The following is a 22,691-nucleotide window of genomic DNA, read 5'->3' as shown; positions in this document are numbered from 1 at the left end:
TAGCTCTATAAGCACCTAATTGCTGGCATGCAGATCTATGTAGTTTGGGATTGTTAGGAATTATGACTCATATGTAAATACCTTTGAAAAGAAGTGTAGGAGGGATTTTATATTCCTTGGTGGTCTTAGCAGGACAAAAGAAGAATTTCCCAGATAGAGCATAACTTTTATTTTATTACAAAAAATATCTTTTGTGGTGCATTTAGCTTCTTCTTTTTTTTTTTTTTTGGTACAAATATTCAGAAATGAACTACTCACTTTATTTTGAAGTTTAAATTCTTCTATCCCTCCTTGCATCTCTTCTACTTCTGCTCCTTCCTTCCCCTCTTTTGTCCTTCTTCTCTCCTTCCTCCTTCCTTCCTCTGTTAAAGAAAAAATTATCAGGACACTTGTTAAAGACAGTAAGGCAAACTATATTCAAGGGAGGAGATTATCACAATATTAGTACGGATCACTGCAATGGGGCTCAACTCTAAATACAAGGAAAAGTGGGAATTTATAGCTAAGAAGCAGAGTGGAGGTTGGTAATGGAAAACTATTAAGAGAAAGCATCAGAGAATAAGGGGGTCTCTGGTGGCAGGTCAGGGGATCACCCAGGGGGATGGGGAAGGAGGAAGTAGCTAATTAAATAGGAAAGGCCGTCAGACGTGGGGAGTGGGGGATTCTTGCTAAAATTGGACCAGGTAAAGATGGGCACAGAAGCCTAGTTGAGAGGAGAATTCAGAGGAGTCTAATCAGAGTTTGGTCAAGGAAAGAATGTTTGTCACCTCCTAACCCTCCCCCTTCCCTAATTCCCCAGTAATAGGGAGACAACAAAACACAATTTGAAATATGTTATAATAGAATTATATAAACTTTTGTGGAAGCATTCACCTTTGTTTGGGATAGGTACAGGAGAGAGGATATTTTATTTGAATTTGGAAAGATGGGCTTGAGATTTCTTCAGGCAGAGATGGGAAGAAAGATACTCTGGGTAAAAGAACAGCAGGTGTGAGAGCCCAGGGCAGGAACTAACAGGATGTGTCAGGAGAATTGCCTTGGAAGCTGAGAGAACAAGAGTGTTCTCGCAGGGGAAGAAAAGATGATGAATGAGGGATTGTTGTCCAGGACTGGCTGGTGCAAGAAATTCTTAGGGGAAACATCTTTGGTCAGAGGTCTGGTTGGTTCCCCGTTTCTCAGATTCGCACACTCTATTTTCTTAGCATCTGTAGAGGCCATCAGATTGGAACTTGTCCTACCCCCTTTTACTGCTTACTCCTGTATTCACTGTTTCCACCCAGCAAAACTTTCTCTACAACTATTATGTATATCGATCTGGTTTGTTTGCTTGTTCATACCTTTGTTGTCCATCTTCCTCTTCTAGGATATAAACTCCATGAGGGCATGGCCTTTCTTAGTTTCCCACTGAATTCCCAGAGCTCAGCCAGTATAGGGCACTTGGTAAGTGTTCCACAAATTTGCTGAATAAAGCACATGTTTTTGACCGGAGCCATCCCTTCCCAGGGACCAGAATACTAATGTCCTCCACCTCATTCTCAGTGTCAAGGTCTCTCAGAAGATCAGAATTCTTATTGATGAGCATGGAAAGAAAATAAAAAGAAACGGGAGTCCTAAGGAAAACCCTAGCTGGGTGAGGCCTGATGAGATGCCCCTGCTCCACAACAGAGAGCACTTATCTGCTCCCAGATCCTGGGCTTCTCTCCCTGGCCCCTCACCCCTGCCCAGCCGCCAACGACTGCTACCCAGGAAGCTCATCAGCCTTTCTGCCCATAGTTTTCAGAATGCCACATCCCATCTCCCTGGGGACTTTCTCCTTGGTGCTGTCAATTCTACAGTCACAGCTGGGACTGGGACTGGGGGGAGGGGAGAGCGCTCTGTCTTCAAACTCTCAGGAGGGGAGCAAAGGAAGAACCAGCACTTTTGTGCCTTGTGGGTAGGAGAGTGACATAGGGTTAGAGAAGTCAAAGGCTCATCATTAGTTGTTTTTTTCTGACAAACCTGGAGGGCTTTAGGAGTGTCTTTTTGTTGTTTTTGTTTACTTCAAAGTCAAGCAAATTCTACTAATGAAAGCTTCTTCCAAACCCCTTTTCTTTGGTTAAAAAGATCAACTCAAAAAAGCATATTTAAAAAAGAAAAAAAAAAAGCAAATAATCTGAGGAGTGTTTTTATTTTATCTCTCTTCTAAGGAAGGAAAAAAGACTTTGCATCAGCTAAAGACAGAGTCATCTGTTTCTGGGCCTTGAGTGCTCATGAGTGAATCCTGTAGCTAAAGGCAAATTTCCATTTCAGCCGCCTAGACTGCCCTAATTACCTGGCGGAAATCACGGAAGGTGATGCCAAGTGGCATTTGAGCCTGTCATTTTCTTTTACTGTTTGGGGGATTCAGATATTTTCCACTCTAATGTGGCAAAATATTCAATCAGCTTAAATTATGCATGCACTCCAGATCAAGCCAGCTAGATGTCAGGAGCAATTCAATATTTTTTTTTGAATTTGGGAGACTGAAAGTCAGCAAGATAAAAGTTTAGAAGAGCTATATACAAATTAACTTTGTAGTATGTGGTAAACAAGTATAGAAGTGAGAAAACTTTTTGTCCCTGGCTGTGCCAATTTCTGGGATCATTAGACAATTTGCATTAGCAATATTCTGGCAATACTGAACAGACAGTTTTAATTTCCACTGCCCCATCTTGAGTTTCTAAGTATTCTTCATTTCTAAAAATAGATGCCAAATAACATGTTCTATTTGTCACACTCTTTGTGAGTGTGACCGTATTGGCCCTCTTCTGTGTCATTGCATTCATTTTTTGAGGGGAGGAAACCATCAGGGTCAAGTTGACTTTATAGAGGTGAGTTTGGCATTTCTGGTTACCTTACGTGATATCATTGATTAATTTCAGGAATTCAGGAAACATTTATAAAACATCAACTATGTGACAGAAACTGAGCCAGGGTCAGCGTGATTGAAACCTTGGTGCTGTACACAAGCCTGACTCCTACACTCCTGCCATATAGCTCAGTAACTGATGCAAGGTAGAATGAGATAAGTGTCCTGGAGGCCAAGTAAACTCAGGACTCATGGTGGAAACATGGGGAAAGGTGATTCCTTACGAGTCAAGGATCCAAGGAGAAGTAGAAATTGTTAAGGATGTGTTAGACTTCCACATATATGTGTATTTGCAGAATGTGCTCTAGACAGAAGAAACTACTTGAGCAAAGATACGGATCTGTACAAAATCAAGTGTGCTGTGGCAATAGTGAGTATTGTGGCTGGAGACCAGGATGTCAATGGTGCCCAGGGGGAGGTGTTGAATGAGTGGAACACAATAAACCTCAAAAAGACTATGGAGAACTTTGGTTGACAGATTGAGGGATCTGATCAAAATTTAGTGGGCAAGAGAGAGCCACCTAAGGCTTCTGAGCAAAGGCAGAACAGAGACAGAGCAGTTTGGGAAGATACTTTGAGGCACAGTGTCACAGGGCCTGGGGCTGGCCGTGGCCACCAGAGTGGCATGGAGGAATGACATACTTTACTGCCGATCCATCTTCATTTGGCAAGCTCCACAATAAGGGACGCTGGGAACACGCTGATGCATGACCAAGTTGCCTCACTGCAAGAAGTTCACAGTAGACTAATGCCATATCCAGCCAACCTTGCCTCCGGGGACTCCTGCTCATGTAACTGAGGACTTTCTGATCATGTCTCTATCTCTAATGGCTAATTCTCAGAAAAAAAAAGTGAAAAGTTCTGACAATCATCCAGACATGAAATTTGCCAAAGCCAGAGACCTGGATATTTTGAAAAGTGCGAAAAGGAGATTATGTTTCTTATTCAAATATTCGCTAAAAACGAACAAACACCAAAACCCAATCTTTAGAACATGGCATCGCCTTTATTTCCAATAATTTGGATCCAGGAAATCTGGATTCCAATCTTGAGATTTACCTGCATCTCGATTTTGTTTTCCTTATCTGCAAAGCAGTCATAATTCTCAGTCTTTCTGCTTCAGATGAGATTGTGAATATTAAACTATTGTGTCAACTGTGAATATTAAAGAATTATCATCAGTGATCAAATTCTGGGTAAAATAAAAATTTCATTGTAAGATACCTATAGCAGGTGATGAATTGAGTTCCCCCACTCCCTTACCACACTGTTCAAAACCTCAGAATTTGATTCTCATGACCACCCTATATATTTCCAACAAATTGTATGTCCCTAGACGGTAAGTTTCACCTGGTTAAGGAATCATGCTGGTCATTCATCAACGTATCTCGTAACACCTAGAGCTTTTCCTGGTACAGAGTAGGCACTCCATAGATACTGGCTGAAAGAAATAAAATAATGACTATAAGCGCTTTTCCCTTCATATTGGATATGATCCTTTTTTTTTTTTTTTTAAAGATTTTATTTGTTCATGAGAGACATGAACTCCCTGTAGGGAGTCCGATATGATATTTGATCCCGGAACCCTGGGATCACGCCCTGAGCTGAAGGCAAACGCTCAACCGCTAAGCCACCCAGGTGCCCCTAGATATGGTTCTTTTATTTCTGGCCTTTAGCTACTTACCACCCTACATTTACATTATCTTTTTTTTCCCACCCCCCCAAAAATTGTGAATATCTACTATGTACTGGATCTGATATTAAGCGCTGAAGATAAAATGGTGAGGAAAAAATGACTCAGCTCTTGCTTTTATGGAATTTATAATTGAATACATTTTTATTATAATCAGCTTCACAGATCCTATCTTTGTCAAACTAATTCTATATATTGTTATTTGTATTAACATCCTTTAAAATTAGAAATTGGGGATCCCTGGGTGGCTCAACAGTTTGGTTCCTGCTTTTGGCTCAGGGAGTGATCCTGAAGTCCAAGGATCGAATTCCCACATGGGGCTCCCTGCGTGGAGCCTGCTCCTTCCTCTGCCCGTGTCTCTGCCTCTCTCTCTCTCTCTCTCTGTGTCTCTCATGAATAAATAAATAAAATCTTAAAAAAATTAAATTAAATTAAATTAAATTAACTATAGTTAACTGAACCATTTGAAACCTCTTGGAGTATCTCAAGCCCGAATGAAAAAGAACTTTCATAAAGATTGACAACTGAATTTTTAAAAATGTATTTAATATTTATACCACTGATGGTTAAAACATAATTATACCAAAGAAGTTTTTTTTTTTTAACTTATTTATTTCACAGAGAGAGAAAGAGAACACAAGCAGGGGGAGCGGCAGAGGGAGAGGGAGAAGTAGGCACCCTGCTGAGCAGGGAGCCCAGATGTTGATGCAGGGGCTCTATCCAAGGACTCTGGGATCATGACCCCGGCCAAAGGCAGACACTTAACCAACTGAGACACCCAGGTGCCCCTGAAGAGGTTTTTGTTTTGTTTTGTTTTGTTTTTTTAATAAATTTCGATTACTGATAGAGCATTGAATGACTGGCCTAACACGGAAAACTGGATTTTTTTGAAATTCAACACGTTTTTAAAATTAAATTAGGTCAACCAACCAAAGAGTGAGCATGTACATTTAAGTATACATGTGTATGCTACATGGCCAGAGAACCAATTTACAAACTGGTCACACTTCAACCAAATATTTTATATATTAAAGAAAAAATAAAATAGTGGGTTCCAGAAAATACAAGGATTTACCAAAATTGTCAATCAGCAAAGCCTAAGAGAAAGATTTGAGATAAAATTGTCATTGAAAGTATTCCTGCTTCCAGTAACCTATTTTCATCTTTTTTAAAAAATTGATTTCTAACTTATTGATGCCATGACCAGAGAATGTAGTATCAAGTTCCTTAAATTTTACTGGGACTTCTCTGGTCTAACACGAAGCTATATTTCTGCAAAAATTCCATGTGGGCTCAAAAATGATGCACACTCTCCTATTGCTGGATATTGTATATATGTTTTTAGGTGATTGCAAGTTTAGAATTAGCTTCATAGATAATTAAAGTTTTTATTAATATTTAATAAACCTCTTTATTGCTAATAATATTTTTAACATAAAGTTAAAATGTTTGACTTTTCCCTAGAATTTCTTTCTCCATCTGTTTTTTTTTTTTTTTTAAGGTTTTATGTATTTACTTGTGAGAGACACAGAGAAAGAAGGAGAGACATAAGCAGAGGGAGAAGCATGCTCTCTGCAAGGAGCCCAATGTGAGAATCAGTCCCAGGACCCCAGGATCACGACCTGAGCCAAAGGCAGACACCCAAACTCTGAGTCACCCAGTCGTCCTTTCTATCTGTTTATTTAAACATCTCTACATCTTTATGGTTTTGTTGTTTCTTTTGTATGTACCACATAACTGAGTTTGTTTTAAATCCCACCTAAAACCCGTCTTCCAACTAGAGTTCAGTTCTCACACATTGGCTGAGATAAATAGCATGTTTGAATTCTTTCTTTCATCTTATTTCATACTTTCCATTTTTCTGCCTTTTAAGTGTTTCTTTTAAATTCCATTTTCATTCCATTCTTTGGATTGACTCTGCCCTCTACTCCCACCCCATTCAACTTCTTTTCCTCCACCAGTCTAGAAGTTTTACATTCCACTTTTCTGGCTACCCTTAAAATATTAACATGACCATTTAACTCAAAGTTCAAAATTAATCTAAAGTCCAAAGTATTTCTCTTCCTCCTGAATAACAGAAGGAAATTCGAATGACTTGAGGTAATCAGTTTCCTCATCCCACTTGCCAATATTGCCCAGCATATGAATTTTATCTTGATTTTGCAACACCACAAGTTGAACTATATTTTAATTTCTTTTACAGTCACTATCAATTTGGTTTTATCCGCAAGTCAACATTGTTCTTTGTTTGGTATTCCTTTCATTTCTTGTTTTTTTTTTTTTTTTCTGGAATCTTTTCCTTTTCTGAAGAACATCACCCTGACATCTTGTTTTTAGGGAGTGTTTTTGGAAGTAAACTCAGTTTTGGTTGGTCTGAAAATGTCCCCATTTCTCTATTGCTCTTGATAGATGATCTCACTGCATATACAATGCTACTTTGACAATTATTTTCTTTTAGCACTTTAAGAATGTCTTCTAGCTTCGAGTGTTGCAGTTGAGAAGTAAATTATCAGTTGCATAGGTAATCTTTTCTCTCAACTATTCCTAGGCTTTCTTTTGATGTTCACTGCTATAGTGTCTCTACAATGTTTCTCAGTGTGTTTCTTTCCATTTATTCTTCTTGGAGTTCACCAACCATTCCGAATCTGAGAGCTTCTATTTTCTACAAATTCTAGAAAATCTCAACCATTACCTCCTCAAGTATTTTCTCTTTCCTTCCTTCCTTCTGAAATTCTGATGAGTACATTAGAGTTATGTTCTATTGTCTCTGTATCTAAACTTTTAATGTATTCATTTTTTGTTTCTCTATTCTATTCTCTATATAATTTCTTCAAATTTATCTTAGAGGCCAATCACTCTTCTGCTGTGCCTAACATACTATTTAAGTCACCCAACAATCTTTTAATGCCAACTTATGTATTTTTAATATATAAAAATTCTATAGTGGGTTTTTTTTTAAGATTTTATCTATTCATGAGAGAGAGAGAGAGAGAGAGAGAGAGAGAGAGAGGCAGAGACACAGGCAGAGGGAGAAGCAGGTTCCCTGCAAGGAGCTCGATCTGGGACTATCCCGGACCCCAGGACACACCCTAAGCTGAAGGCAGAGGCCCAACCGCTGAGCTACCTAGGCATCCCTATAGTGGGGTTTTCTTTGAACTCTAAACCTGGTCAAATTTTAAAATCTTCATTTGTCTTATTTCAATGTCCACTTTTATTACTTCAGGTATTTTAATTATATTTATTTTATATTTCTAGCAATCTGTATCAGCTATACTCATGGGTGAGATTCAGTAGTTAATTGTTTTTGCTGACTCTCATACACAGGTTAATTCTGGTGAGTGGAGGTTTTGGTATGTGAGTTCCTATTCCTTGAATGTTCTGTGCAGAAATCCTTTGAGGCCTGAGTTTTAAAGTTTGTTTCCCCAGAGAAGACTTGTATTTGCTCCTTCCAGTTATCAAGACACACTGCACCCCAGGATCTCTCAGAACTTAATTTTTAGCTTGGATTTTTGAATGACATAGACGTACGATAAATTTTGGATTCAGATTCATAAACACTATATGGGCTAGGAATTCTCAGAGGAAACTCCTCTTCCTCTTTCTTTCTTTCTTTCTTTCTTTCTTTCTTTCTTTCTTTCTTTCTTCTTTCTTTCTTCTCTCTCTCTTTATTTTTTCTTTCTTTCTTTCTTTCTTTCTTTCTTTCTTTCTTTCTTTCTTTCTTTCTTTTCTTTCTTCTTTCTTTCTTTCTTCTTTTTCTTTTATTTCTTTCCCTTCCTTCTTTCTTCCCCTCAATCTCTCTTCTACTTTCATTCCTCCTTTACTTTACTTTCCTCTTTCTCCTCCAGCTAGAGTCAAAGTAAAATCAGGTATTTGTCCATTTTCTTCCTCTGTGAGTTGTGGGACTTTCTCCTTAAGGAATCCAGCTCTGTGTGGCAGTCTGTAATCCACTCCTACTCCACCCAAGCTCAGGCTTTGTCTTCAGTTAGAAGCCAGACCCTAGGCAACCCGGATCAGAGCTCATGCTAGGACAAGCTATTTTTTCTTTTACGCCTGGCTTCTTCACTTTCCCCACAGCTCATCCATGCCTTGACAAAATATGTGTTTTTTATATTTTAGATGGGTTATATAATGAGAAGTTTCCCTGAGCATCTCTTCTATCTTCTTTCTGCTCAACCTTTTCCTTCTTCTCCTTTTGTTCCTCTACCTGCAAACAAAGCCATTGTACAGGAAAAACAAAATATTAAATAAATTGTGCTAATTTTAACTCTATTAATTTGTTTGCCATCAGTTGGACAGTAATTATCTACTTTAGAGATGTTTTTAAGTTGATGATGCATCCTAGGCTAACACTATTTTTTGAGTGTCCACTGACATGTGTTTACCCTGCAAACTATTTTCTTTGCTTAACCTCAGTAAGTGAGTTCATAGGGTAATGCCACGTACTTAAAAGGATTTGCTATTATCAGGAAGGGGAAATTTTCCACTTATCCCTCTTGGTTCTTTTGGCTAGTCCAGTAGTTAAATTAACACAAGACAGATTAACAAGAGAAAAACACCACAAACTTAATTTCATATGTATAGAGGTGTCATAGATAAGGGACTAAGAATGGGCCAAAGCAGGCTGTTTATGTACCTTTTAGACAAAGAAACAATAAATTTATGAAGAACTGACTTAGACTTAGGTACTAATCAGTGAAGTAACTAATCAGAGTTTGTTTATATAGCCTTCTTGGCCCTAAATTCTCTATCTCTGGAAGTAAGAATGTCTCTCTACATCCTGGTATAGGGAGAATACCTTTCGCATGGGACATTTATTTCCTGCTTTCAAGGAGATAGGAGTGAGTATCAGAGTGTCCTCCTTGCATCTGCTGTTTCTTAAGTAACTTTAATTCAGAATAATTTATATGCCACTTTGGCCTGTTTGAGGGTGGCCCTTTCCTGAGTCCCATCACTGTTAAAGACAAACAATAGCATTTTATGGTAATTGTGAAGCCTAGAGATATACACAGCCATTCTTAAAACTCAGTTCTAAATTCTATGTCCTTAAAACTTCAAGATGCCTTTGCTACTATCATTTTTCTATTTGCAAGAAAGATTCTAAGTGTTGATTAGATGCTGGAGAATGAGATGGGGGCCTATAGAGAGTACCAACAAGCATTTATGGAAAGTCTACTGTTAGCAAGGAATCATGCTTTGTGTTTCAAGGACCAGGAATGAGTAATAAATGGTCTCTATTCTTAATTTATAAGACAAGATCTAGAAAACATAGTTGCTAAATCCTGTTAGATCCATTTTGCTCATTTCTCAGTTCCTATAGGAGGGAAAATATTAGGGATGGATATTGAGTAGGAGGTCAATAATGTTTACTACCAGGATTGCAACTAACCTAACTGGTAAGTCAGAGGAGCCTCTGGCAAAAGCCAGATTGCAATGAGGACAATAGGATCATGGGTACAGAGAAATCACTGCTAAATAGAGGCTAGTATGGATGTTCACTTTCAGTAGCAAGACTGAAAGGGAAGGAATTAGAGATCTCAAAACAAACAAACAAACAAACAAAAAACAGAAAACAAAAACCAAATTCTGGATGCTGCTACTTTATGCCCTTGATGATCAAAATATAGCCGCACCCCAGACCCACTGTACAAGGGTCTTCATGCTCACAAAATCCCCAGGGAATTTGCATGTTCATTAGAGTCTTAGATGTTGTCTTAGGGTAACCAACTGTCCTCATTTAATCTGGACTGAGTTGGGGGAATTTCAGTGTTAAAATCAGACTATCTTGGGAATTAGGGACTCCGGTTGTCCTCAAGGCACTACGTTAAACTGTCCCAACTAGTTCTTTCAGAGCACCTATGCACTAGGTAAGAGAAGATTACATGTGAAAATATAAAGAATTCTATCACTGGGGATCCAAGTGGGACACAGGAAGGAGAAAGTGTACCCCTATTTGTAGAAGAGAGTTTTGGATATAGAAGGTAAGCAGGGAAAGTAAGAAGGTAAGCAGGTGGTGGTGGTGAAGGGAGCAGCTTCCTCAAACATCATTTGTCACTAAGGGGTGACCTGTGACAATATTGTGGGAAGCCTGAGCAGCATTAGGATGTGATGAATGTAGAACCACAACATGTGACCAACAGGGTTTCAGCTCTCCAGCCCCAGGTCTTCAAGAGTCCAGCAAGAACACTCTGTGAAACAGAGAGGTCAGAGTTGCAGAGGTTGTCAGCAAGGAGGCTGGCTTCCTAGACAGATAATGGCTGAGATCATGTAGAGGGTAGCATTCAGAGCAGAAATATCCAGAAGGACAGAAGATATGAACTAGTAGTTGACTAATATGTGAGAGTTGATATCTTCCTTTTAGTTACTAGGAGGTCATAAGATCAAAAAGGTCTGAGACCTGCCATTGGAAAAGTAGGAATTCGGGGATTCTCTTGGTCTCCAAAGCCAACCATAAAGGGAGTACAATTATCCAGATTTTCTATCACCAGAAAATTCACCAATCATACCTTCCATCAGTTCTCTCAAATATAACTTTTCTGCTTAAAAAGCTATGGGCTGTTGTAAGGGCAAATACAAATTTAAAATAAGAGGCTTAGTTTTCCTGTTGAAAATAAAGGAAAGGCTTTCCTTCTTTTCCTTCTGCTTAGAGCATTTACCTTCAGAAACTTATAATTTGGTCACTATTCTTAAGTAATTTAAGAATAGAGGCTCAGTGGTTGAGCATCTGCCTTTGGCTCAGGGCATGATACTGGGGTCCTGGGATCGAGTTCTGCATCAAGCTCCCCACAGGAAGCCTGCTTCTCCCTCTGCCTATGTCTCTGTCTCTCTCTGTGTCTCTCTCATGAATAAATAAGTAAAATCTTTAAAAAAAATAAAACTTGTAGTTTTAAGCACTTTATTTCTTTGACAGGCACCCCTTTGAAGACTAGATAGATCTATTGTCAGTTTTTTACTACTCTTGGGTCATATGACCCAAGAGTGTCTTCCTCAGGAATCTGGGAATTATCTTTTTGAAGTGCAAACATCAAGGGAGATAGCTCTTTATTTCCCAGTTCCCATAGGAGGTCAGAGGCTAATTTCAGTGAGTACCTTGCTCCTATTTGCGAAGCTACTTCTTATCATAAAGATATGAAAAGTTTATTTCTCTTCCAGATAAAGCCAATTGGCTAAGTGTCTTTTTCTCTCCCTCCTTTGTAGAGAGGTTTTCTGGGTTGGGTAGAGATTTTGTTTTCAATTATATTTTCCCAACACTTTTAAGCAGAATGATACCCAACTAAACTTCTTAAACATCTTTGGACCTGTTGGTTTCCTCCACTGAGCTCCATGACCTGGCACAAGCCTCCTTAACAGTAATGCCTGGGGCTAGTTAGCAACACCCTCCAGGAGCATGGAGATGCCTGAGATAGATGCCTGCTACGGGCTAAGGCACAGATGGAGTTTAAGCTGATGCCCAGATTGTATCCCATCACTCACACACACACACAGGTTTTATTCAATGAAAACTTATTTCTCCATGTACCTGACAGCATGCTAAAATTCAAACATGGTCCAGGCTACAGGTGTTACTTCTTAACCCTAACATATTTCTTTCTTTTTGCTATTTAACAAAGACCATATCTCTATTTATGTTAGGTCTATATAAGCAAATACAAGTTAAACAGATTAACCATCAACCATATTATTTCTTTACATTTACACAGTGATTTTTTTCCTATTATCAAATGTATTTGTCAATTAAAATTCCTGGAATGCAAAGATTTGGTCAGAGGCAAGGAAAAGTTTTATTGCCATACAGTTTGCAAATCACAGAGACATAGCTTCCCAACAAATCAAAAGTATGCTCTTAAGGGGAAGGATTAAGCTCAGGGCTAAATAGGCAAAAACAAAACAAAACAAAACAAAACAAAACCCCACAAGTTCTGTGTCCTTTACAGAAACTTGCCAGACACAAGTCCCAAACTGCAAGTTTCAGGAGCAGAGTGGCAAGCAGGATACAGCTCACTATTTCTGGTAGCAGTTTCAGGATGTAACAACCGCTGGAGAACATAACAGGATGTATTGCAGGGGTCTTTTTGCGAATTTTGCTGAATTTTGTGCAAGCTTGTTATCTCAGGCTTTGCTGACTGATTTTGTTCCTCTTGGTCTTTGGCCTGCTTAAAAATCTCAGTTTCTCTCTCTTGACATCGAGAGCCCAACTCGTCTGTCAGGGGTTACTGTCTAATTATTGGAGTCTTTTGCTCTCATATTCATATACATTACGTCATTTGAGTGTTACCGACATCCAGTAGGCAGATGGGTACTATTTCCCTGTACTTCAGGTAAATACACAGTTTCAAAGAGAATAGTTTTCTCAAGGATAAACAGGGAATTATAAGTCCACCATGCTTGCCCAGAGCTCATTCCACATATCCAGGCTTTCAAGTTTTGAAGCATGTCTCAGGAGCAACTCTTTAAAAGTTAGGCTCAGCTCACTGACAAATGTCTGTGTGTCTTGATAATGACAGATGTGAAGAATGGAAAATCCCAGGGCAGCCAAGCAGTTGACAAGATGAAGCCCAATCGCTGCTGGCAAGCATGATAGGTTTCTCAGGTGGTTCAGTAGTGGTAAGATAGGATCCAAGGTGACACTTTTATGTTTCTTTTATCTTGGTTGAGACCTTGGGAAGAGGTTAAAAAGCTGGAGAAAGATTTGTTATTCGAAGAGGAGACTTTACTTGAGAATCTGGCATCCAACTTGTTTTGCTAGGCTTTCAGGAAATTAATAGTCAGACTGCATTCCAGCCTCAGGACCCGGGCTGGTAGCAGCTGTTGGATATTTGGTTGGTCGATTAAAAATGCTACTGTTAGAAACCTTTTGCAAATTAAGACAAACACCAGGTTTGTTCCTGCTCTGTTGGGGAAAATATTCTTGCATTTTCAGCCAGAGCTAATTATCCACACCTGAGAAAATTGCCATACAAGAGTATGATCTGCCTGAGGTCTTATGAACTGCCTTCTAGAACTTTTTGTTCTTAGCTGTCTTTATTTCCTGGAAAAAAAAAAAAAAAAAAAAAAAAGAACAAAGAATATCTATACTGCATGGAAGACTAAGCTGTGAGAGAACAACTTTCCTCTCTTTGTGTCTTACACCAGGATTACTGTACTATCGTGTGCTGATGACCTGTCCCAGAGCTTTTATAAAAGTAGATAGATAGAGTTGGCTGAGTCGATCACCCAAATCAAGAAGGTTATTTTTGGTCTTTTAAAACTATTCTAGAACTGAAACTTAAAATGAGAATTGACAGAGTAAGAGTGTTCAAGGAGGTCGTAAAAATCTGAACAAGAAAAAAAATATGTGTTTCAGAAGATTTAAGGCTGTTTTGGCTCACTGAGTGTTTCTGGCCTGCAGGATCTGGGTCCTATTTATCTCTATATGCCTGGGCCTGTTCCTGGCACACAATAGGCCTCAACATATGTTGTTGAATGTTTACTAAGTGGTAAACATGTCCATGGAAGCTGGTTTTGGATACACGTAGCAGAGAAAGAGAACCCTTTGGCAAGGCTAGAAGCACTGTAAGGCTCTCAGAAAAATGCATTGGAACTCCATCCATGTTTTTGGCATGACTTTACAGAGTGAGTGGTGGATGGCCAGAAGTCAGACCTGGTGGTAACTGGAGAATAGAATGAGAGAACAAAGAATGAAGTGGGTTTTAGGGATTGGATGGGAATTACTATTATTGATGTTCTCCCCAACCTGCAACAACTCCTGAAACCTTTGGTCAGACACTGGGGGAAAGGATCTGTTTTAAAAATGATGGGCATTCATATCCTCATGTGAAGTTTGGAGATCTGCTTTTTTACTCTCTTAGCCAGTTTGACCAGAGAACTGCATTAACGATGCAGGACTCACATGCTTGCACAATACACCTTGATTTCCTGGCAAAGATGCCTAGCCCTCTCTAGCAACCCTGCTAGTCTGTGATGTTGGGTCTCAAAGAGACATTTTATGGAAATGTACAAGGGAAGCCATCACCACTTTGAAAACAATGACCTATTTAGGACCAAGGGACTGAGAGGCCCCGTAGGGGGCAGGTGCTAGAGGAGAATGAGGATCAGAGAGATGAGCAAGGAACTTTTAACCTAGTAGGGGGTCCAAGATATGCACCGAATAAACACAAGACAAGATAGAAAGCAATGGATATTATGAGAAATATACAAAAAAAAATTACTGTGGAATGGTAGCAGAGGGAGAGGATACCTCTGAGGATTCTTAGGGGATGTCATGTTTCAGATAGGCTTTAAATGATGGCTGGAATTTGGACAAGCAGCTTTGGGAGTGAGAGGCAAGGAGGTTCCAGACAGAGGAGAGAGAATGAGTGAGGTTAGTGAAGCAAGAAAGCACCGACTGTGCTTGGGGATAAGCGAGTGGCTCCATTTGGCTGGAACATACGTAGGAGGAGAAAGGTACTGAAAGACAAGATTAAAGAATCATAAACACCAGAAGAAGGCAGCCAGGCCTTATTTGTAGCCAAAATGAAAAGCACGTATGGGAATAATGGCAGGTCAGCATTTTCATCCATAGATAGAAGATTATCAGAGCTTCCAAGAAGTTCACAGCACTTTACCAACAAGATTTTCACCAGCCTCCCTGCTTCTTTGCAAAGGAAAGCAGAGACTATGATATGATTACATTGTTCTTGTTTTAGATGGAAAAGGTAACATTGGAATGTGGAACATTAGATGCCAGTGAATTATCAGACTTCATAGCCCCATTCCAAATCATATCTTTTTCTCAGGGATGTGTAGACTTCCTTTTCAGATATTCAGACTGTGTACTCTATTCCCAGAGTAACGCTGCCATTGGAATTCAGATCCAATGGTGGACCATTTCAGGGTAGTTCCTGGGCAATAGCAGCCTGACTGAAGGCAGGGGCAGTAAAGTTGGGGAACTTGGGGATTTAGTTGATGGGAATGAGTGACAGGGTGCATGTTATTTCAGGCCCTCCAGGAAGCAGATGTCAAAATAGAGTCATAAGTGTGAGATATATATTGAGGTAATGTCTGTGAAAAATAAAGAGAAGAGGGAGAAAAAGTGGGTAGGGAAAGTCTCTGACTACACTGCAGATCTGAAATCTGTGAAAGGAGAGGAGGAGGGAAGGATGGATGATTACATAGGAAGAACCTCAGATTTTGGGGAAGCTTTGAGAACATTTTCACCAACCCATCAGACAGCTCTAATCCCAGGATTGTCCTATGGGGAATCCAACTTGGGCAGACATGGTGATGCTCATTCATTGACTATGGATTGCCAGAAAAGGGGCTCAGCTCAAATGCTATGATAGATCTTTAAAAACTGCAGATGGATGCTGTCAGGAACTGTACTCTTTATAGTAGGCTGTCTCCCAGGGGAGATTCAGAAGGATTTCTTCCATGGCTACTCCAAGAGATGAAGGGAGAGGGGAGTCAATGAATCCAAGCCTCCTTGATGGATGGTGGCTAGACATTCCCTAATATTAGGAACACAGTGCAGAGAAATGGATGGGGCATAGCTTTCTTCTCCACCTGTCTCTGACATAAACTCTGCTTGGAGGTAGAGTGTGTGATAAAGTGACACTTTTAAGCCTATGATTTCATATCCTTTCTTATACTCTGCTCAAGTATCATGCATTATATTGCAGCCTACACTCTAAAACCACTGCTTCAGCTTCTTCTCAGATTATCTCTTCCATCAAACCAACATGAATCAAACTAAGACAGGAAACATGGTTGATAGAATGCTGTGGATTCAAAGCTCTTTGCCAAATATATCGTGACTTTTTCTTGAATTATCTTCAAGATAATTTCTCAATGTTTTTCCCCCTTACATGCTTTTCTCATTGAGGATTCTGTCAAGGTCATGGTTACAAAATTTTAAGTCTTCCTTCCTTGCCTCACTTCTTTAAAAAGTTGTTTGCCACTTTATTGAGATATAGTAGATGTACAAAAAACTGCACACATTTAATGTGTAAAATTGGACAGGTTTGACATCTGGATACATCCTATAACCACACAACAATTAAGATTACAAAGATTTCCGTCATTCCAAAAATTTTCCTCACGCCATATTCTTCTCTTTATTCTTGTTTGCAAGAAGCTACTGATATTTTTTCTGTAGATTAGTTTGCATTTTTTAAAAGTTTTGTACAAATGGTAGCACCCGGGTGGCTCAATCAGTTAAGTGGTCAATTCTTGATTTCGGCTCAGGTCATGATCAAGCCCCGTGTTGGGCTCTGTGCTAGGTGTGGAGCATGCTTAAGATTCTCTCTCTCTCTTACCCTCTACCCCTCCCTGCTCTCCCTCCCTTAAAAAATTTTTTTATACAAATAGATCATGCACTATGCACTCTTTTTTGACATGGCTTCTTATACTCAGTATAATTATTTTGAAATTTATCCATGTTGTGGCATGTATCAATAGTCTGTTCTTTTTATTGCTGAAAACTACTGTCCCATCAGATTGATTTGCCACAAATTGTTTACATTACCTTGATGATTGACATTCAGGTGGAGTCTGTGTATGACCATATATGTACATGTGGGTCTAATTCTATATTCAGTTCTGTTGCATTAATAGATTTCTCTAACTTTATGTCAAATCTGTACTGTCTTGATTATTATAGATTTTTAATTGTGAAATCAGGTAGTATAAAAACTGCAACTTTGTTCTTGTTTTTCAAAATTGTTTTAGCCATATTAGGTCGAATTTTTGGCTGATACAAATAGCACATCCCACATAGAGTTTCCTGCATAGAGCCTGCTTCTGTCTCTGCCTATGTCTCTGCCTCTATGTGTGTGTGTGTGTGTGTGTGTGTGTGTGTGTGTGTCGTGAATAAATAAAAATAAAATCTTTAAAAAAAATTAGGTTGCTGAATTGTAACAGTGCCTTCTATTTCCTGGATAAAAGCCCTTTGTCAGCTATATATCATGCAAATGTTATTTCCTAATCTGTGATTTCACTTTAAATTTCCTAACAGTACCCTTTGAGGAGAAATTTTTTAAAAGATTTATGTATTTATTCATGAGAGACACATAGAGAGAAAGACAGAGACATAGGCAGAGGGAGAAGCAGGCTCTATGCAGGGAGCCCGATGTGGGACTTGATCCTGAGACCCCGGGATCACGCCCTGAGGGTGAGGCAGATGCTTAACCACTGAGCCACCCAGGCATCCTTTGAAGAGCAGTTTGATGGAATTCAACATACCTATGTTTTTCTTTCATATTTTATGCTTTCAATGTCTTACTTAAGAAGTCTTTGCCTGACACAAGGTCATTAAGACTTTTCCCTTCCAAATGTTTTATAGTTTTATCTCATAATTAAATCTGTTTCATGTGAGTTACTTTTTTCTAATATTGTGGTAGGAGTTGAGGTTGATTCATTTTGCAAATGACTATCAAATTTTACCAGTGTGTTGAAAATGTATCCTTTCCCTTATTTAATTCCCTTTGTGTTTTTGTTGAAAATCAATTGACCATATATGTACATGTGGGTCTAATTCTATATTCAATTCTGTTGTATTAATAGATTTCTCTAACTTTATGTCAAATTTGTGCTGCCTTGATTATTATAGATTTTTAATTGTGAAATCAGGTATAAAAACTGCAACTTTGTTCTTGTTTTTCAAAGTTGTTTTAGCCATAGTAAGTCCTTTGAATTGTCATATAGATCTTGAAGTCATCTTGAAAATTAAATTTGTATTTAAAAAATGCCTGCTGGCAACACCCTTTTTGAACTCAGCCACAGTAACTTCTTGCAAGATACACCCAGGAAGGCAAAAGAAACAAAAGCAAAAATGAACTATTGGAACTTCATCAAGATAAGAAGCTTTTGCACAGCAAAGGATACAGTCAACAAAACTAAAAGACAACCTACAGAATGGGAGAAGATAGTTGCAAAGGGCTAGTTTCCAAGATCTGTAAAGAACTTATTAAACTCAACACCAAAGAAACAAACAATCCAATCATGAAATGGGCAAAAGACATGAAGAGAAATCTCACAGAGGAAGACATAGACATGGCCATCACGCACATGAGAAAATGCTCTGCATCACTTGCCATCAGGAAAATACAAATCAAAACCACAATGAGATACCACCTCACACCAGTGACAATGGGGAAAATTAACAAGGCAGGAAACCACAAATGTTGGAGAGGATGCGGAGAAAAGGGAACCCTCTTACACTGTTGGTGGGAATGTGAACTGGTGCAGCCACTCTGGAAAACTGTGTGGAGGTTCCTCAAAGAGTTAAAAATAGACCTGCCCTACGACCCAGCAATTGCACTGTTGGGGATTTACCCCAAAGATACAGATGCAATGAAACGCTGGGACACCTGCACCCCGATGTTTCTAGCAACAATGTCCACAATAACCAAACTGTGGAAGGAGCCTCGGTGTCCATCGAAAGAGGAATGGATAAAGAAGATGTGGTTTATGTATACAATGGAATATTACTCAGCCATTAGAAATGACAAATACCCACCATTTGCTTCGACGTGGATGGAACTGGAGGGTATTATGCTGAGTGAAATAAGTCAATCGGAGAAGAACAAACATTATATGGTCTCATTCATTTGGGGAATATAAATAATAGTGAAAGGGAATATAAGAGAAGGGAGAAGAAATGTGTGGGAAATATCAGAAAGGGAGACAGAACATAAAGACTCCTAACTCTGGGAAACGAACTAGGGGTGGTGGAAGGGGAGGAGGGCGGGGGGTGGGGGTGAATGGGTGATGGGCACTCAGGGGGGCACTTGACGGGATGAGCACTGGGTGTTATTCTGTATGTTGGCAAATTGAACACCAATAAAAAATAAATTTATTATTTAAAAAAACAGTGTTATTGCCATTTGCTATTATTACTACCTAGAAAATAAATAGATCTTAATGATAAAAAAATGCCTGCTGGATTTTTAATTGGAATTTCATCAAATCTACAGATCAGTTTAGAGAGAATTAACTTCTTAAAAACATTGAGCCTACCAATCTGTGTGTGTGATATATCCTATTTCTTTAGGTGTTCTTTCACATGTCTCATTAATGTTTTGTAGTTTTCAGTGTATAAACTCTGCACATTTTTTGTCAAATTTATCACTAATTACTTCATATTTTTAAAGATTTTATTTATTTATTTGAGAGAGAGTACAAGTGGAGAAGCAGACTCCCCACTGAACAGGGAGCCCAGACATGGGGCTCCATCCTGGGACTCTGGGATCATGACCCAAGCTGAAGGCAGACACTTAACTGACTGAGCTACCCAGATGCCCTTAATCACTTCATATTTTGATGATATTGTAAGTTATTGATTTTTAATTCTATTTTATGATTGCTTATAAATTATATATGCAATTAATAAATGCTTATTATATACAATTAATTTTTATTGCTTCTAAACAATCTTCATGTATTATGCAAACTTGATAAACTTACCAATTCTTATAGCTGTTTTGGAGATTCCTTAAGATCTACAAATACATTATACCATCTTCTAATAATGATAATTTTATTCTTCCTTTCCAATTTGTGTGGAAATTTTTCTTGCTTTATTGCAATGGCTGGGACTTCCAGAATAATACAGAAGAAAAGCACTGAGAACAGGTGTTCCTACCTTTTTCTTTTTTTTTTTTAAGATTTTATTTTTTTATTTATTTAATTTATTTATTTATTATTTATTTATTTATTCAATCAGGAAGGACAGAGAGAGAGAGAGAGAGAGAGAGAGAGGCCGAGACACAGGCAGAGGGAGAAGCAGGCTCCCTGTGGGGACCCCAATGTGGGACTCAATCTTGGGTCTCCAGGATGATATCCTGGGCCAAAGGAAGGTGCTAAACCGCTGAGCCACCCCAGGATCCCCCTGCCTTTTTCTCCCAATATTAAGATTCAATATCCACTGTTAAATATGATATTAGTCAAAAGCTTTTTATAAATGCTCTTTATCAGTTTGAACAAGTTTCTTCTATTTCTAGGTTGATAGGAGTTTTTAGTCATGAAAAGACATTGAATTCTGTCAAATACTTTTTGTATCTATTGGGATTATCATGTGGGTTTTCTTTTTCAGTCTCTTAATATGGTAAATTACACAGACTGATTTTCAAATCTTAAGGAAAACATATTTCTGTGACAAACCTCAATCATGATGTGTGAACTCTTTCTATATTGCTAAATTAAAGTTGTTAAAATTGTATTTATTTATTTTTTTAAAAAGATTATTTATTTGTTTATTCTGAGAGACACACACACACACACACACACAGAGAGAGAGAGAGAGAGAGAGAGGCAGAGACACAGGCAGAGGAAGAAGCAGGCTCCATGCAGGGAGCCCAACTTGGGACTTGATCCCAGGACCCCAAGATCACACCCTGGGCCAAAGGCAGGTGCTAAACCACTGAGCCACCCAGGGATCCCCAAATTTGCTAAAATTTTATTAAGAATTTCTGTGTCAGGAAGGATGTTGGGTTGTCAGTTTTTGTGTTTTGTTTTTTTTTAATATAATATCTTTGTCTACTTTTGTATCAAGAACAATGCTGACTTCATGGAATGAGTCAGGAAGTGTTCTCTCTTCTTTTCTGGAAGATATTATGGAGAATTATTATCATTTTTTCTTTTAGTGCTTGGTTGAATCTACCAGTGAAACCATCTGGGCATGGTCATTTTTTTTTGATGGTTATTAATTATTTATTCAAAGTCTTTAAAAACATGGGTGTATTTGTGTTATTTATTTATTTTTTTTAGTAAACTTTGGTAGTTTGTGTTTTTCAAGGCTTTTGTCCACTTCAAATAATGTGTAGAATTTACTGGCATAAAGTTGTTTATAATATTTACTTTTTAGTCTTTTAATATCAATAAAATCTATACCAATGATCTTTTTTCCTTCCTTCCTTCCTTCCTTCCTTCCTTCCTTCCTTCCTTCCTTCCTTCCTTCCTTCCTTCTTTTTGCTGATCAATATGGCTAGAGGTTTACCAATTTTAGCACTTTCTCAGATAATTGATTATCTCTATTATTATTATGTTGTCTATTTCATAGACTTTAACTTTGATCTTTATTATTGCTTTCCCTTGGCTCATTTTACCCTCTAAAAAATGTTGTTTAAGATGAGAGGATGGGGGATCCCTGGGTGGCTCAGTAGTTTGGTGCTGCCTTCAGCCCAGGGTATGGTCCCGGGGTCCCGGAGTCAGGTCCTGCATCAGGCTCCCTGCATGGAGCCTGCTTCTCCCTCTGCCTGTGTCTCTGCCTCTCTCTCTCTCTCTCTCTGTCTCTCTCTCTGTCTCTCATGAATGGATAGATAAAATCTTTCGAAAAGAAAAAAATGAGAGGATGATTCCGTACTGACTTTATCATGGCTCCAAACAAAGATTCTTTGTTCATATTTTCAATGAACTTATCATCTCTGCTCCCATCCTTTTTACAAACACTAGGAATTTAATCAGCATTATTCTATTCAATATTCTAAGTTGAAAGTATAAGATATGTTGGGTGTGGGCAGAGGCATCCTGCTGAGGTAATAAGGGAATTGAAAGTAGGTCCAAACAAAGAACCAGAGAAGTGATTAGAAATCAAAATTTACAAAAATAGAAGATATTCAGAATAAGGGTCATAAACATAATTCTCCCTCATCTAAAGAACTGTTTTTATAGAATAAATGTTAGACTTCTTGGTGGATCAACAGGGTATAAATTACAGAGATATAGTTTTTGTCACAGTCAGAATGTCCCAAGTATGGGTTATTTCTGTGGAGATGGGTGTGAGTTCTCAGTCTCTGAAGAACTGAACTGAACTAATATTTGAATATTCATTGAACTTGTAATTTCTATCCCTGAGGTCAGACAGGCTCCATGAAAGAAGCCTGATGTGGGACTCGATCCCAGGACTCCAGGATCACACCCTGGGCCGAAGGCAGGCGCCAAACCACTGAACCACCCAGGGATCCCTCAGACAGGTAGATGTTTAAATGCTACTGTCACTACACATCAATTGTGTGACTCTAAGCCAGTTACTTAACCTGAGTCCCAGCTTTCTCATATGTAAATGGCAAAATAAACATGCCTATTTTATAAGGTTATAAAGATTAAATGAGATACTGTGTGAAAAAAATATTTAGCACA

At 38.6% G+C, this 22,691-nt stretch overlaps 1 protein-coding gene across 6 annotated transcripts in view; it reads right to left on the bottom strand.

Annotated features, from left to right (window-relative positions):
- Window positions 1-22,691, bottom strand: part of RTP4 (receptor transporter protein 4) — a 114,331-nt gene that overhangs the window by 13,397 nt on the left and 78,243 nt on the right. For 5 of the 6 annotated variants that reach the window (XR_012021871.1, XR_012021872.1, XR_012021873.1 and 2 more), the window contains one exon: window positions 259-362. The gene's annotated coding sequence lies outside the window, so the exon portion shown is untranslated. Of the gene's footprint in view, window positions 1-258; window positions 363-12,334; window positions 13,235-22,691 lie in introns of those variants that run through there. The other variant, XR_012021878.1, reaches the window with a different exon arrangement.

The sequence above is a fragment of the Canis lupus genome, chromosome 31 (assembly GCF_048164855.1).
Source record: "Canis lupus baileyi chromosome 31, mCanLup2.hap1, whole genome shotgun sequence".
Lineage (NCBI taxonomy): Eukaryota > Metazoa > Chordata > Mammalia > Carnivora > Canidae > Canis > Canis lupus.
Note: the sequence above shows the minus strand (reverse complement) of the source record. Positions and strands in the feature narration are given on the sequence as shown.